At 43.2% G+C, this 18,072-nt stretch overlaps 1 protein-coding gene across 12 annotated transcripts in view; it reads right to left on the bottom strand.

The window, feature by feature from the left end:
- The window catches only part of PRKN (parkin RBR E3 ubiquitin protein ligase), a 1,377,649-nt gene that overhangs the window by 290,123 nt on the left and 1,069,454 nt on the right, over positions 1-18,072 (bottom strand). The gene's annotated exons all lie outside the window — the stretch shown is intronic.

Here is an 18,072-nt window from a genome sequence, read left to right as displayed (position 1 = left end):
TCCATTATCACGCTGCTAATAAAGACATGCCCAAGACTGGATAATTTATAAAGGAAAGAGATTCAATTGATTCAAGGCTCCACAGCACTGGGGAGGCCCCAGGAAACTTACAATCATGGCAGAAGGGGAAGCAAACATGTCCTTCTTCACATGGAGGCAGCAAGGAGAAGTACAGAGCAAAAGAGGGATACTCCTTATAAAACTAAATCTTGTGAGAACTCACTCACTATCATGAGAATAGCATGGAGGTAAACACTCCCATGATTCAATTACCTCCTATGACACACGGGGATAATGGGAACTACAATTCAAGATGAGATTTGGGTGGGGATACAGTCAAACCATATCAGAAGCTTTTCAGACCATTGTCTCTCTCTGTAAGACCTATGGTTATTTAATTAAGTTTCTGTTCCAGGCTTTGCTGTACAAACAATACTGTATTCATTTGGTGCAATAAAAATTAAAACAGAAATACTTGTCCTGGAAAACATAAAGGTATGAAATACACTTCAGAAAAAAATGCATGCATACTTGTGTGTATGTGTGACTGCACACACACACATACACTCCCAAACGTGGTAATTTAGTTGGTTTTCTTTGTTTTCTGATTGCCAAATAAATTTCTCTACTAAATACATTGCAAGTCTGCAATCATCGTTCCAGTTTATCATACTGTGTTTTTACATTCCTTCCAATTGACGATGTTATGCCTAAAAATACAATGTTCCAAAGAGTGTACTTCAATTCATACTATATTCCCCTTAGCAACACTGAATCCTTAAGACATCTGTTAAAAGTCAGGTGCATTCAGTTAACAGCTTAACAGGGTTGGGATCTGTAGAAATTTATCAAACAAGTTAACATTATTGACTTTTAAACAGACACTGTAGTTGCAAAGAATATCATGAGGATTTTGTAAAAGCCATATCATACTGTGGATATTAAATATTCCTGGTGGAATAAGATAGCATGGCACAGTTAAAAGAATCAGAGATACTGCAAGGCCAGGAGCACTGCTCTCCTCTGCTGCCCATGAATCTTCTAAAGAAAGAAAAGTGCTTTCTTGCCACTTCAGAGTTGTTTTTGGTTTCCTGAAACTGCCATAATTTAATTAAAGCGCTCAGTGTCCTGCCTATGTGACCCCATCCAGTTGACAGAATCATTCCACTCGATTTTTCTAACAGGGGACTAAGATGCAGGTGCCAGGCAGCTGTTCATACAGCATGAGAATGGGAGGGGCCTCTGTCCAAAATATCTCCTGTCAAATGAATTAAAATGATTATGGGCTAAAGCTGGGTGCTAAAAATGTGTCTATGTGTGTACGTCGCATGAGGAGGGGGCTTTAACCAAATGGGAAACTTAAACACACACACACACACACACACACACACACAGATCCCCCACCCGCTAAAACCCCAGGAATTTTTGGGACTCCTAAGACTGTGAGTCATCGTTACTGATGGGAATGGGTTCTGTCCCGTAGGTGAGTCAGATTGGAGAAACGGATGCCTGTGGCAAGGCAGTGTTGTCAGAGAGAAAGCACATCCCCTCGTCGGCCTATAACCACAAGATCTGGGTGAGCTGAATAAAAAGAACAGCAGACACTCCTGGTGAGCTTCCCCGCAAATGGGCTCAGTCCCCGTGAAGGCCTGCAGCTGGGCAGTGGGAGGACCTTCTCAGGCTGCGTGGGACCTTTCCATAGGCAGACGGTGCTCCGAGCTTCCTGCATACAGTGGAATGGGTTCAGCACTGACCTGCAGCAACTCATTTAATCCCAAGTATCCCCATCTTACAGACAAGTGCGTTCTTAGAAAAGTTAAGCAACTTGCCACAGGTCACACAGCTAGTAAGCACTAGGGTATTTCCAAAGCCTAATTGGTCAATAGCACTCTTAATTTCTACTCAACTCACCCCAAGAACAGGCACGAGGACTCAGGGAGAGCTGGGGATCATCTGGACAGAAGGATGGAAGAAGCTGAGGCAGGCTCGCCATCCTTTGGGGCTGGTCTTCCCGGGAGAGAAGATCCGTGGAATTTACCTGGCGATGCTCTGTCTTGGGCCTCATCAATTTCGAATTTGTTCATCATAGGCTGCCCTCCTTATTAGTATGCTTCAAGCAGGTCATAAGAACTCAAAAAAGTCAAACCAATCAACTAATGTGAGTACTTTCCCTTTTAAAATACTGTTTCACAATTGAGAGAAAGGAAGAGAAGAGTTAAGGATCTGCTGAGTGGCTGGCGTTATCCTCGGAACTTCTCTATGTCTTCTCCCTAGAGCAAGCTGTGGGTTGTGCATAGCATCCCTGTTCTTGCCCCGAAGAACCTGAGGCCCGGAGAGTGATGCTGAAGCGGGCAGACGGTGAGGCCGATGCTCCTTCCTTAGGGCCGTAATTAAAACGGGGGACTTAGGAGCTAGCAGAATCCTTGGGAATAATTTTGTCTGACCTCCTTATTGGAGACACTATGGCCAGTGATAGTTGATAATTTACCAAACCCCAAATTCCTTAGTGGTGAAGTAGAAAAAAGAGAGTAGATTTCTGGTTTCTAATCCGGATCTCTTTTTCTCTGTATGCTGTAAATAAGGTGCAAACAAACAAAAAACATCAACCAGAAAAATTTAAAAGCCAAAGATAAATCATTTTGGAATATAGTAGAATTGCTTCTCTCCATAACTGACTATAATCAAAGAACAGGTAGATTTCTGTTCAAATGAATACTGTTAGAACATCTGGTCTTATAAAATGAGCCTATTTACATGTGCTGACAGATGGCCCACAGTGAAAATGCTTTGTTAGTCTGATTACAACAAATCCTAATAAACCCAAATCCTCTCTCAGGTGCCTTCCTCAGCCCCCATTCACGCGAGAGGCACTCTCTATTACAAGGACATTGGTGTGTAGGCATTTGTCAATAATTTGCTGTACAACTCTATTTGAGCATCATCAAATGTACTGCATTGAAAGAATCCCAGGTTTTATGCAAAGCTATCTTCATTTGGTTTTATTTTCCTGCTTTTTTTTCCTGGAGGAGGGGCCCGCCTGAAGGAGGCTGACAGCTGCAGAGGCAGAGGCTCGGTGAAAAGTGGAGAGCTCCAAAGTTCCAGGTAGGTGAAGAGCTTGGGGGCTGTTGAATTGGTGGGGGATTAATGATCAAGGAAATCTCAAAACTTTAAGTAACGAACGCACTTCCCTGGACAATCCTGAAAGAGCTCTAATTAAAAATAAAGTAAACATGTCCATGCCTTTTTGATATTTCATCAAATTTTTGCAGGAGGGGAAGTGCTTGCAAGAGCCCACCAAGGGCTGAATGTGAAGACAGGTGCCCCTTCATCCACACACGCCCCACGGCTGTGTCCTCAGCCCTGGCACCCTGCAACCTCCTTTAGTCGTCTCCATCCTGGTGTCCCTAAAACATGAGTCTCCCATCTTGAGTGCTCCCAGGCACTATGGGCGGGCCATTGTGCTGACGGCTGCAGAGCTAGAGACAAGGCCACCCTGAGGAGGTGCTGTGCTGGGGATGCGATGTGCTGGGCACATGACAGCACTCACTATGTCAGCACAGGACAGCCTGGGGCAGCCGCATGTCCACTGTCCCTGCTCTATCCGCAGCTCTGTGCAGGATGTGCATCTTTGTCGCCCAGCCCTGATTTGTGGGCAGGAGGCTGCGAGAAGGGGCTGGCAGGGGTCAGTGGGCAGGAGGAGTGGGCAAGGCTCTCCCTGTCACCTCTCACAAGGGGGCTGTCCATTCTGAAGACACTGGGCCGGACCTCTGTGGATGGAATCCCCTGTCCTTCGGGCTGCTGCTGCAGCTGCTGGTGAACAGTCATGGCATGGGGGCTGCTGTGAGTGAAAGCAGGGAGCGTGGTCCTCAGTGCACACGTGGGAGTGCCCATTTGATACAGAGTTCCCTTGACTTAAATATTTGCAATGAAAGAGCCACTTGCCCCTGCTTTGGAGTGCCCATGGGAAGGATGGAAATGCCAAAGAGCAAACACACAAAGCCACGGTGGGAGGCTGAGGCGGGACGATCGCTTGAGGCAGGAGTTCAATACCAGCCAGGGAAACATAGCCAGACCCTGTCTCTATGTACATACAAAAAAAAAAAAAAAAAATACAAAGTCGAGATTAAACAGGAGGCCCAACAGAAACACAGGCATAAAAGCCTGAGGTCCACACGGGATGTTTACAGGCTGTTTCAGAGCTTCAATCCGACACACAGAAAGGCAGGAGGAGGGATGACGGGCCGTACATCAACAGCCGTAAGCACACTGGAGAACTGTCTGAGCGCTCATGTCCGTTCATGTTCATTTTAGATGAAGTTTTGCAGAAAAAGAACTCCTGTTACCAAAAGTGTCATGCCATCACATAAAATGCCTCATCAGAATTTATCAGCCACTGCAGCGCTGAGAGGCTGATGGAGCATGACCTATAAAAGGCTTGAAATGAAGCTTAAAGTAAACCTCTGTTGGTGGAAGAGGTAAGATGCTTTTATAAACTGCTAAATCATGCTGAAATTGGAAGTGTGTCTACTGAGGATCTGTGGTTTTTCTAAGGTATTCATGCATGTAGCAAATGTTTCTGAGGGTCCCTTCACCTTGGTGACACCATGCTTCTGCACCGCCACTTAAATGTACTAGGTGTGACTTGAGAGCCCATTAACGCCTGGCAGGCAAGGAGGTTACATCATGGGAATCCATTTCATTACCATAAATAAATGTCGCATGGCTGCCATATATTTTCTCTTATTAAACTGTCAAGAACAAAATCGTGTAAGAAGAAAAACTTTTTATTCCTGTGGCAGGAAAAAAAAAAAAAAAAAGGAGGGAAAGAAAAAGTAATGAAAATATCTACACAATTTAATGTCTCTGGGCCTCTAACTTCTTACCTAGAATAAAAGAACAAAGCCCAGCTTACTGCCCCCTTGGAGACTGCAGCATGACCTGTCTTTCGTGTTTCTACAGAACAAGGTAGCCTTTTCTCCTCTGCATTCCCAGGCCTGTTGTCAATTCTAAAGAACTGCTTAAAAGTGCCTCTTTAGGTAGTAGAGCTTATCTTGGGATGAAACTGAAAAATGGACTCATTTGCCTTTTGTCCTTAAAAAAAAATTTACAGGTTTGTAAAAAGTTAAGTTCTTTCTATTGGCCCCAGTTCTGTTTAGGACACAGTTTTTCTACTTCCCTTATTTGAGAGCAAATAGCTGTTGACCTAGAGGCAAAATCTGGGTGTGGTCCCAGAGGGGAGGTGGCCCAATTCAAGGTGACTGATCCCAAGTGTGACTAGGGCAAAGGACTTGATTCCAGGTTTCCTGTCAAAATAGCTAGAGGTAGAGTTGGCTTTCCATACTTTAAACTTTTTTCTTTTGTGCTTGCTTTTATTTTTCTATCCCCTTATTGGGCCAAGGTATTCTCTTTCAGTCCAAGGGCAAACAATGCCTACCACATCACAGATAATAACCACAAAACCTTATCTTTGTACAGAGTCTTGCAGTCTGCACTAATATTCACCCCTGATATACATATGTGTGTGTGTATATATATATATACACACACACACACATTTTTTGGAGACTGAGTCTTGCTCTGTCGCCCAGGCTGGAGTGCAGTGGCACGATCTCAGCTCACTACAACCTCCACCTACAGGGTTCAAGCCATTCTCATGCCTCGGCCTCCTGAGTAGCTGGGACTACAGGCACATGCCACCATGCCAGGCTACATTTTTTTGTGTTTCAGTAGAGATGGGGTTTCATCATGTTGCCCAGGGTGGTCTCGAACTCCTTACCTCGGGCAATCTTCCTGCATCGGCCTCCCAAAGTGCTAGCATTACAGATGTGAGCCACCGTGCCGGGCCACACTGCTGATTTTCTTAAACAATCTTATCCATCTAGGAAGGCATTATTTATCCCTGATTTACAAATGAGACAGAGGCTCAGAGAATGACTTGGCAGAGGCCACATGCCAGGAAGTCCTATAGCTGGGACTAGAAATCCCTAGTAATATGGTTTCGCTGTGTCCCCACTCAAATCTCATCTTGAATTATAGTTCCCACAATCCCCATGTGTTGTGGGAGGAACCCGGTGGGAGGTAATTTAACCACGGAGGCAGTGACCCTCATGCTATTTTCGTAATAGTGAGTGAGTTCTCACGAGATCTGATTTTTCTTTTTTCTTTTCTTTTTTTTTTTAGACAGAGTGTTGCTTTTTTGGCCAGGCTGGAGTACAGTGGCATGATCTTGGCTCACTGCAACCTCTGCCTCCCAGGCTCAAGCAATTCTCCTGCCTCAGCCTCTTGAGTAGCTGGGATTACAGGCATGTGCCACCACGCCCAGCTAACTTTTGTATTTTTAGTAGAGACGGGGTTTCACCATGTTGGCCAGGCTGGTCTCGAACTCCCGACCTCAAGTAATCTGCCTGCCCCAGCCTCCCAAAGTGCTGGGATTACAGGCGTGAACCACCATGCCCAGCCAATCTGATGGTTTTATAAGGGGCTCTTCCCCCTTTTGCTCGGCACTTCTCCTTGTGGCCACCATGTGAAGAAGGATGTGTTTGCTTTCCCTTCCGCCATGAGTGTGAGTTTCCTGCGGCCTCCCCAGCCCTGCAGAACTTTGAGTCAATTAAAACTCTTTCCTTTTTAAATTAGCCAGTCTCAGGTACGACTTTATTAGCAGTGTGAGAACAGACTAATACACCTAGTCTCCAAGTACAGAACTTCTTGTAGACTATGCTGCAGTCAAATGACCATTGGGGATCAAGTCAAATGACCATACAGGATCGAGTACATTCACATCTTGAAAAGCAAGTCTTAGTGCAACGTCAGCACACTCTGTTTTCTGGCTTCACCCTTCCTCATGGAGGGTCACTTGGTAGCAGAACCACTCCTTGCCTCACCTGTACTCCTCACTCCCTCTTCCCTAGGAAAGGAAAAAGGAGTGTTTGAAATTTGGGAGCTGAGCCTGGCTATAATGCTCAGCCCTGGCCCTCCCGCCTCCTCAGCCCTGTTTGCCTGCACTGTACGCTGCCTGGACTGCACCTCCAGGAAATATGTTTGCTAGAGACAGAGTCAGCCCCCACCCAGCCCCATGGAAAGGGAGGCCTCAGGTGTCTGCCCTGCACAGGATTAGAGTGAGATTCAGCCTCGGCCAATCCTTTGTGTATCTTTGCCACATTCTCCATTATTAGTCTTTTTAGTCACAATCAACTCTGTCTCAGTTGGTTCAGAACTCAGGCGAGCAGGAGGGGCTATTTATTGGATTCCCTCATCCTGTAACACAAAGCAGTTGATATTTTTGCACAAGGTGCAATGCCTACCACCCCATCAAATTCTGCTCTGCGGGGGACTGCTGACTGTGCTACTCAGAAAACCATGAGGCTACTTCTAGTAAAATTCTTTCCCATATGATTAGGGGCTCCAGAGAGATTTCATTCAAAACTGTTGGCAAGTCCCCAGGGGACCTCAGTCCTTAGAGAACCAGAGCTCTTTTAATGTCTCCTGGGGACTGCAGTGGTTGTGTGCTTAGGCTAACCAGTGCTGTATGTATTTTATTCTTCTTTTGTACTTTTTGTTTATTTCCAACCACTTAATCCTTTTTCCATTAAAATTATGCAAAAGCCTCACTTTCCTCATTCATATGAAAATACTTTTTGTTCTCTTCCACCCTCATTTTTCTGGTTGTAGTAGTTTTACTCCTAAAATCAGCGAGACTTGTTTCACATAATGAAAGAAGCCATTCTACATCTTAAAAACTTGCTTTCCATTAGCTTCTAAAACATACATGGATAAAGCGAAAATTCCAGAACTTTATGAAGCATTTTAGTTTTATGTGCTCTGGAAAGGCACTCACTGGGGTAGTCTTGGGGCACATACGGGCGTCTGAGCAGCTACTTATGCTTAGCTATGTCACACAGACAGATGTGATTATTAGTGCCAATCAGTCTCAACTGGTACGAAACAAGAGACGAGATATGGGATACAAAATGTTGGCCCACGTAATAGGTTACCTTTTCAGTTTGAGGATAAAGAGGGAGTATAGCCCACTGGGACTCTGGCAGCAATGGTCGACTTCATATTTTTTTTACCAGGCTTGAGTTGACAGACTCAGCCATGGCCTTTACCACCGAGGTTTCTTTCAGGAAAAGAAAGACACCAAGGGAAGGGAAACTATTCAGGCTGGTGGAACCAACAGCAACAGCCACATCCTCCCCAGAACTAACACAGAGTTGCTGTATTTTACACAGTTTTCTCAGGTTAGCGTGATCAACTGGAGAAAAAAAGCTAACAATTATATTTCTGAGGGATGGAAATAAAGTTTAAAGGGTGCTATGCTGAATAAATTAACTTTATAGGAAGGGTATGTCCAGTGATTTTTCGAAGCCCTGTGCTCAGCGAGAAGGCTGAAAAGCCGGCTCCCTGCAGGATTAAAGCCACCTTTGCGAAAGTATAACTGAGAAAATTATCATAGTGAAAGAGATCTGACCAAACCAACTCCATCTTCCTTCTCATCTGCAAGCTGTCCTTGTTCATTCCTGGTCATAGGACAAACTGACTTTGGGAGAAACTTAGTTGATAATATAACTTTGAAACAAAGACAGTAACAGTCCTTTTCCAAAACAAACCCTGTTTCCTGCCTAGGGACTAGACTGCTTTTGCAGGACTAATAAATTAGCTACAAGATTAGAAATGATGGTTTAGGAGTCATGCAGCTGGAGGCTGCAAAATTCTCAACCTTCTGAAATTGCTCCTGGGTATAACATCACTATTGTAAAACCTAAAATCAGTGCTTGAGAGATTTTGCTGACCCTGCGTTCATTGGATCAGTGGGGACCACCCAGATGGATAAACTGGCTCATCTGGTCAGAAACTGACTCAACACAAGAGGGCAGCTTTGATTTCATTTCTCCCTGTGATTTTGTTTCTAACCTAACCAATCAGCACTCCCCACTTTCCAACTCCTTACCCACCAAATTATCCTTAAAAGTCCCATCCCCAAGTTTTCTGGGAGACTGATAGAGTAATAATAAAACTCCGGTCTCTCGTACAGCCAGCTCCGTGTGAATTAAACTCTTTCTCTATTGCGATTCCCCAGTCTTGATAAATCGGCTCTGTCTAGGCAATGGGCAAGGAGAACCCATCGGGCAGTATAGGATGAGGACCCTTTTAAGCAGCCACTCAAACTCTTCATCTGATATTTTGCAACATATTCAGAATACTTTCACAGCCCCAGGCAGAAAGGAGTATAACAAAGGCAAAGTGCCCTGTGGCGCTTAAAGTTCCTGTGCCATATGCCATCCTGATGGGCTGGGTAGTACCATTCCTGCAAATTCCCTTGCAGACAATATTACAAGGCAGGTGTCTGCACCTACTAACGAACCAAGCTCATTACCAGACATTTCCCAACAATGCTGAAGTTTCTGTTGGTGTAAAGAGTTTACATACTTCTTTTCCCCTCCAGTGTGGGGAAGCAATTCTCTAAGAAAGAAGTTTAATTTATGAATGTCTGGCTGCCACAAAATAATAAGGATTTTCCGCCAACTACTGTAGATTAAATTATCTCATGAAATGGATTAGAAAGAAAAGGGTTTGTCTTATTTAAAATAATAAAAAAAAGTCTTTCCAAGCTGATTTGAAAACCTACCTGGAAGTCATTTAGCTGTCTGTTCCTTTTGGTTTAGTATTTCCATCTATCAGGGAATTAGTTTTGTGCATAAATGTAATCAATATGGAATATAAAGTCATCAAATTAAAAAACAGATTTAGAGTTTTCATGATAAAGTATATCTTTAACTTGAGTTAATACAAATGTAAATTAGATACAGATATTTGATGCCTTGCTTATTGCATTTCTTTGGTATGTGACAGAAAAATGATCGCAGTGTTTGTTTATTTTAATAAAAAATTTGTATCTTTCTAGAATCATTGTGATGTTTATGGAATGTAATAGAGAATTTCTGATGTGTACAAGAACACAATATCCTCTTTCATTCTGGAAATCAAAAGGAAGATCTAAGGAGTCTCAGCTGAGTTACTAGTCACTCACTTTTTAAAAAAAGACAAAAAATAAGGTGTCAGGTGTAAAAAGGAGAGGTCTGAGAAGTCAGTGGAGGTATACATGTACTACGTACCCATAAAAATGTTAAAAACAACAACAACAACAACAACAACAACAACAACAACAAAGTCAGTGGAGGAATTGGGGGAAGTTGGAAAAAAAAAAAAGCCAAAATAAGAATTTCAGGTGAGAAGAGAGGCAGAGTCAAGGATAGAAGGAACTCCCTACTATGATGTAAATGTGGTAGGTTAATCAGAAAATTGGTGCATGTTTCATTATTTTTAACAACATTTAAATATACACTTATACAGCAATATTTTAATGGAAGATCAAAACCTGTTTTATTTTTTAAAGCATAGATCCACTTCTTGGGGTGTCCAGTCATCATTCTTTTTAATCAGCTTTTCTAGTTTCTGGTTCCAATTTCTTTAAAATAAAACTAGGACATAAGGACAGGAACAATGCAATCTGAAGTCAGAATTGGTTTTGAGTTTTAGATTCTTTCCTTTCATTTTTGTAGTAATTCTGCATGCAAATAGCTCAACAATAGTTTTCTAATAAACCTGCTTTATTAAATCTTTGCAAATCCCTCAACTTAGGTTTTTGTAGAAACACTTCTTTTTTCATTGATGGTTCCCTGGCCTACTTGATTTAATTAAATTAAGAAATTCCATATTAAGCACAACTAGCAAAAAAAGGTCTGCAAAGGAACACGACTGACTTGTTAAAACACACAATTAAACCGGAGGGAGCAGAAACACTGAAGACCTCTAGTCTCAAATATTTGGCATGCCATGGACATCAGTAGGGATATATTTCAGAGGAACGGAAGGATGTTGGTTAACTTGTGAGCCTCTTCTGTATACATGGCTAGGAGAACATTTTTTATGCTATTAAATTTAGATAACTCAAATTCAATAGTGTTTACTCTTGGAAAAATAATATATTCTAAATAGACATCTTTAACCAAACAGTTAAATTCATTTAAACATAGGCCAGTGAACAGATATTAAAAAGTGCATATTGCAATCTACTTTATTTAGGTATTCCAAAGATGTCATACAATTATCTCTTAATTTAAGAGATAATTAAGAACTGATTCAGTTCTTAAATTTGGCTAATGCATTACATAGAGAGGGACATCAGTGTCATCTCGAAAATTATGTGAATCTTGAGTTTTATACCATCCATTCTCATTAGAGTAATCTCTCTCCTGACCCGCTTTTTACTATTAAAACTAGTAAAAAAATTTACAAAAAAACCTTTCATATTAGGAATAATAATAACAACAATGACATCTACAAATTTACTTCCATGGCATAAAGTACTTTCTCCAGTATTATTTTTTTTTAATTAGCATTGATTGAATGTCTGTTATATGCCAGTTTGATATGTGAATTTTTCTTAGCCTGTCTTAAGATATCCTGGGGGTGGGGGGCACGGTTCATCCATACCAGAGGAGAAGGTGCAAAACTATTAACTTCAGTAGCTGCTTCTTGTGACAACCGGTAGGGTCCTGTAGGAAGGAGAATCTTTCCTCCAAGGTGGCTCACCTCCAATCTCAAGAGGAAAAAAGCATAGCCTTTTTGAGAGGGGTTCTAACTCTTGGCTGTGAGCAACGAGGGATGCTTGGAGTCAGGTAATTAGGAGGCTTAAAATTTGTAAAACCCAAATTCCCTGACCCCAACTAACCGGATTGTTGTGTGCAAAGTCAGGGCTTCACTCAGGTTAGGGCATTTATCTACAGATTGATAATCCATAAAAATGGTATCTGGATCACGCTAGGAAATGCATGTCTGTTTTGAAAGATACTACTCATCTTGCTGTTATTGCACGTGAGAGAGTTGCATATTAGTTAAGGGTAGTCTTTGAAGGTTTATAAATGGAAATAAGGTGCATTTGGATTCTGTCTGTCCTCCCTGAAGAGGTGGTAGATGCACGGATTTCACCTGCCTGGCATGTCTTCCGGCAGTGACATCTTTCCCTGCCCTTAGTTCATTTGATTCAAGTGGGCTTGCCTCATCTCCCAGGTCCACCCTTGCCTCCATCTCCTGGGTGCCTGACCTAGGCGCTGCCATTCTGATCTCTCATGTCTTCATGGCGTCTGTTGGCTTGGACATATGGTTTTGGCTAAGCCGGGAGAATATAGATGGGGAACTACCTGTGCTCATCTCCGCTACCACCTGGGGAGAGAGTCTATTTGAGAGCAGTAAACATGGCATGAGAGCCGAGTAAGGGAAGACAGACAGCTTCAGGACGTCATTTGAGGACATAGACCCAGGCAGGCCAATAGCCGGGGCTGCCCAAAATGACTCAGGTGCACAAATAATTCTGTTTTTTGTTAAAGCTAACTTTAGTTGGATTCTATTACAATGGATATCATCCTGACTAATAAAACCAGACGGGAAGCAGAAGTAGGGGTAAGACCTAGAATCTGTCCTTGCCAACCTGCATCTCATTTATCCTTATAGCCAACCCATGAGTGAGTAGAATTGGTTAGATTTTGTTTCTGTGACATTATATCGATAAGGAAAAAAAATTCAAGGTGGGAAGCAAATGGTCCAATATTAGATGGTTAATATTTGGCAGAACAGTGACTAAAACCCAGGTATTCTGACTTTACTTTCTACTATAAATGTGCAAGCTATATAATTGATGATGCTTTAAAATCTTACGGAATAATCTCAGCACTAATTTCCTCAATAAATAGCAAAAAAAAAAAAAAAAAAAAAAAAAAAAAGGTAATGAATTACTGAAACATACTAACCGATATTTGGGGATGCAGATGCTTAAGTTAAACCACAGATACCATTCAACTTGTCAACCATGATCTGAAACACACTTGACAAAGGTATGTTCAGGCAAACTCATGGAATTCAGTTCGAATTACTGGTCTCATTTAATCATTGGGATAAATGACAACATTACTGCATTTCCAAATTCCTGAAAATCACTGTAGTCATTATAGCAATCATTTCAAAACATTCAACTTAAAAGTTTATAAAATGAAAATTCTTATTCAAAATTTTTATAGAGCATAATCCTATAAAGCAGTTTGACTGATTTGGTTTTATTCCCATTCAACTATTTTGTAGTTTCATTCAATTTATATTACGTTGGATGGATGTTAATGTCCTATTTATATGTGCATTTGGCAATGTTGCCTAATTAAAAATTCCCTTGATTCATCAATGAAATCACAGTATTCATCACTTTGTATTGCATGGACATGGGGTTTGAGGGCAGACGAATGGCACTGTGCCCTCTTCAAAGTCATTATACAGATGAAATCATGCCAATATGTCCAATAGGAACAGTCTTGAAAAGGGAAATAAGTTAGAAAAGGGCGCTGTCTCAGCCATGCCGGTGCAGGTGGTGGAGGAGGTGGAGTATCAGTGACAGGGGTCGCCGCGTGTGCATGGGTGGTGGAGGAGGTGGAGTATCAGTGACAGGGGTCGCCCTGTGTGCATGGGTGGTGGGGGAGGTGGAGTATCAGTGACAGGGGTCGCCGCGTGTGCATGGGTGGTGGGGGAGGTGGAGTATCAGTGACAGGGGTCGCCCTGTGTGCATGGGTGGTGGGGGAGGTGGAGTATCAGTGACAGGGGTCGCCGTGAGTGCATGGGTGGCGGAGGAGGTGGAGTATCAGTGACAGGGGCCGCCGTGTGTGCATGGGTGGTGGGGGAGGTGGAGTATCAGTGACAGTGGTCGCCATGTGTGCAGGTGGTGGAGGAGGTGGAGTATCAGTGACAGGGGTCGCCCTGTGTGCATGGGTGGCGGAGGAGGTGGCGTATCAGTGACAGTGGTTGCCGTGAGTGCATGGGTGGTGGAGGAGGTGGAGTATCAGTGACAGGGGTCGCCGTGAGTGCATGGGTGGCGGAGGAGGTGGAGTATCAGTGACAGTGGTCGCCGTGTGTGCATGGGTGGTGGGGGAGGTGGAGTATCAGTGACAGTGGTCGCCGTGTGTGCATGGGTGGTGGGGGAGGTGGAGTATCAGTGACAGGGGTCGCCGTAAGTGCATGGGTGGCAGACGAGGTGAAGTATCAGTGACAGGGGTTGCTGTGTGTGCATGGGTGGTGGAGGAGGTGGAGTATTAGTGACAGTGGTCGCTGTGAGTGCATGGTGGCGGAGGAGGTGGAGTATCAGTGACAGTGGTCGCCGTGAGTGCATGGGTGGCGGAGGAGGTGGAGTATCAGTGACAGTGGTCGCCGCGTGTGCATGGGTGGTGGGGGAGGTGGAGTATCAGTGACAGGGGTTGCCGTGTGTGCATGGGTGGCGGAGGACGTGGAGTATCAGTGACAGTGGTCGCCATGTGTGCATGGGTGGCAGAGGAGGTGAAGTATCAGTAACAGGGGTCACCGCGTGTGCATGGGTGGCGGAGGAGGTGGAGTATCAGTGACAGGGGTCGCCACGTGTGCATGGGTGGCGGAGGTGGAGTATCAGTGATAGGGGTCGCCGCGAGTGCATGGGTGGCGGAGGAGGTGGAGTATCAGTGACAGTGGTCGCCGTGTGTGCATGGGTGGCGGAGGAAGTGGAGTATCAGTGACAGGGGTTGCCGTGTGTGCATGGGTGGCGGAGGAGGTGGAGTATCAGTGATAGGGGTCGCTGCGAGTGCATGGGTGGCGGAGGAGGTGGAGTATCAGTGACAGGGGTCGCCGTGTGTGCATGGGTGGCAGGGGAGATGGAGTATCAGTGACAGGGGTTGCCTTGTGTGCATGGGTGGCGGAGGACGTGGAGTATCAGTGACAGTGGTCGCCATGTGTGCATGGGTGGCAGAGGAGGTGAAGTATCAGTAACAGGGGTCACCGCGTGTGCATGGGTGGCGGAGGAGGTGGAGTATCAGTGACAGGGGTTGCCTTGTGTGCATGGGTGGCGGAGGAGGTGGAGTATCAGGGACAGGGGTCGCCTCATGTGCATGGCTGGTGGAGGAGGTGGAGTATCAGTGACAGTGGTTGCCCTGTGTGCATGGGTGTGAAGTATCAGTGACAGTGGTCGCTGTGTGTGCATGAGTGGCAGAGGAGGTGAAGCATCACTGACAGGGCTCATTGTATGGATGGGTGGTGTTTTATGCAGCCTCCTAAGCCACGGATGCGTTTACAAATAGCCCCTATTGGTTAAGCACAGTTGGACCCTGGGAGTTGAATGCAACAACGTCAAACAGGATTAGGATCTTGAGTTTAGAATCTTCAGACTCTTTTAGTTCTGGTCCCCTACAATTTATACTGATGGTTCCATTGCTGTTCTAGAATCCTGGTCACTTTTATAAAATAAAATTCATACTAAATTTGTTTGGCCCCTGTAGGAAAGAAAGTACATTTATCTGTTTCAAATTTATTTTTGATAAAATACATAATTTCCTATTGGCTGTGAACTACAATAAGATCAGTGGCAATCAAGTAGAAATATGAGACATTGAACGTTGATATTTTTCTCTCTGAAGGAAATTGTGCTCATAATGTAATATGGTGCAGGGGAAATTGTATTAATAGTAACAGTCCGGTTGTGGAAGCTGTCCTAGACCTATCCCCAACCAGCTGTGTAACCCAGAGTGATTCACCTAACCCCCCCAAGAGACGTACATCCTTACCTATAAGGATTTCCATTCAGAGCCTTTTAAAATATTTTTTCCAACTGTTATCTTCTAAACAGTATGCAGAACATACAAAATAAGAGAGGGTCTGATAGGGCATGACCACAAGGGCAGAGTAAAAACTGGTTAATAGCATCTCATTGACAGGCGTGGGTCTCTGCCCCTGCTCATCCTGCAGTGACTTCTTCAGTCAAGGCTGAGGTCTCTGATCAGCCATTGTGCAGAGTGTGTGAAGTCAATGAATACTTAAAAACAGAGCATAGTGAGCAGAGATGACAAGTGGAGCCAACACTACGACTCAGTCAATTAAATCCTGCTGCCAGCACAAACTGCCTGTGTTTAAAAGTACAACTGGGTATGAGCCCACACTTAGAGAGTATATTCCTTGTCAACATTTTTTTTTTTCAATAGAAATAGGAAGAGTTTTCAGATTTGGGCTGTGCTGATATAAGCATGCTCAAAATCCCATTGAGAAAAACATATTAGCCATCTAAATGAAGAAGTTTGCTAATGTTCTAAATCTTTCTACCCTGGGATATAATTTTGTTTTATTGAGTTTCTTCAGTGTTAAACATATTGTGTCACAGAAAGGCTTTTAGCATTAGGAAAAGAATCATGTTTTAATTTTAATCCTTTCAGATAATTTATTAAAACAAAATAAGAGCATGCAAACAGCCTAGTTAAATCGAGCAATAAAGGCCTAGATATTTTCGTGCTTCTAAGAAATTTAGTATGGTATGAGATTTGCTGGAATAAAATCAATAGAATTGGCTTTATTGCTATAGCATTGCTATTTCATCTCTTTGTTTACTTGGGCTTTTATTACCGGTGTATGATGCACAGAATGGGTAGAAATGCTGAAATCTGGTCTTTTGGCTCTCTTCCAGCCGGGGATTATTCAGATGAAGACAAAACAAGCTTGCTTCTCCAGTAAAAGATCTGATAGCCTTGAGATGCCCAAGGACAGTGGCCAAAAGTAATTGTAGTTTAGCCTTATTATTTTTTTAAACTCACACAGACGTGGATTGTACAGAAATGCATTTTCCTATTCTGAAAGTGTAATAAAAGCCTCAAAGTCAACAGCTCAGTAGCATGTAGACAAAGCTTTGATCCACAAGGGAGGTCTTACTGAGTGTATATCCCTCTGCCCATTATCCCAGTATATACGCCATCAGTAGTTCTGGGGCAAGGATGCGTGTCCATCAGAGTTTAATGAAACTCTAGGAAAGAGAACGAACACCTAAGCTCATCTTTACAGGGGCCAGCGATAGTCTGTGGACTTTCCTGCAACTGTTCTTGGAGCCAGCCCTATGGTTCTTAATTGCCAATGTGGATTATCATGAAATTAAACAGTGTTATTCTGCCTTCACTGTTAAGAGTAGCCATAGTAAATCACCTCCTCCCCAGTTTTCTGTTTTAAGTGTGAGGTGTAGTTCATTCTCTGGATAGGGATGGCTTCTGTTTGCCTTTGTAATTCATTGCAGAAAACCTATTGTTTGCATTTCAAGCTTAGGTCCAGGTGTCTGCGGTGGATCAAAAGCATAATTCTTTGTACTAAACTTAAGCATTCAAGCTCAGTCTAGAACACATTTCACAGAATGTCACAATGTCCTAAAGCCAAAAACACAGCCATAGAGCCAACCATGAACTTGGAAAATCCTCCAGAGTACACAAAGTTATCAAGGGCAATGTCTCCTAGGAATAAAGCAATTAATTCAGAAATTAAATGTTCTACTTTACTCTTTCTGCAAGACCTTAGTCACATATACTACCTTCTTCAGGGATCCTTAAAACTATATTAGCCATATGTGAATTTGCAAGTAGCTAAATACACCACCTATAATTATTAGTTTAATTATAACATAGTATCCTCACAAAGCATTGCTACCTTTGTCAAATGGGCTGAAATCAGTTCTAATCAGAGAAGGTATTGAAAAGACACTGAGACAACCCTTCTCAAAATCAGAGGAACATAAAAGAGGTCCGGCTGACTCACATCAGTACATATACATGACTGACCCCCTCTCTTATATGGTCTCCTTATAGTGAGTGCCATTCACAATGCACACTCCTGGCCTCTTGCTTACCTTAGGGGCTGAGTGCACCTGTGCTGAGAACCAGGGCCATTCAACTCATTATTGTCATGATGCAGCAGTGAAGCAGTACTTGAAAAAGTAAGTGTGCATCTCTGGGTTAAAGAAAATGATGTGTGATTTATGGTGTTGATTGCTTCTCTGTTTGCAACATGACTGTATATAAAATAAAAGAAGTATGTGTTTGACTTTACCCAATGGCCAACAAGCATTTGGGACATACTTCTTAAGCTGCGTATATAAACCAGGTTCAGAATGGTTTACAGACACATTTCATGGACTTATTTCCTACAAAAAGGACATCAGAGACTTTTGTGCTTTTATTTCTCACCTTCTGAAGTAATATATTTTAA

Source organism: Macaca nemestrina, chromosome 5, assembly GCF_043159975.1.
Source record: "Macaca nemestrina isolate mMacNem1 chromosome 5, mMacNem.hap1, whole genome shotgun sequence".
Lineage (NCBI taxonomy): Eukaryota > Metazoa > Chordata > Mammalia > Primates > Cercopithecidae > Macaca > Macaca nemestrina.
This window is presented reverse-complemented; position numbering and strand designations above follow the sequence as displayed.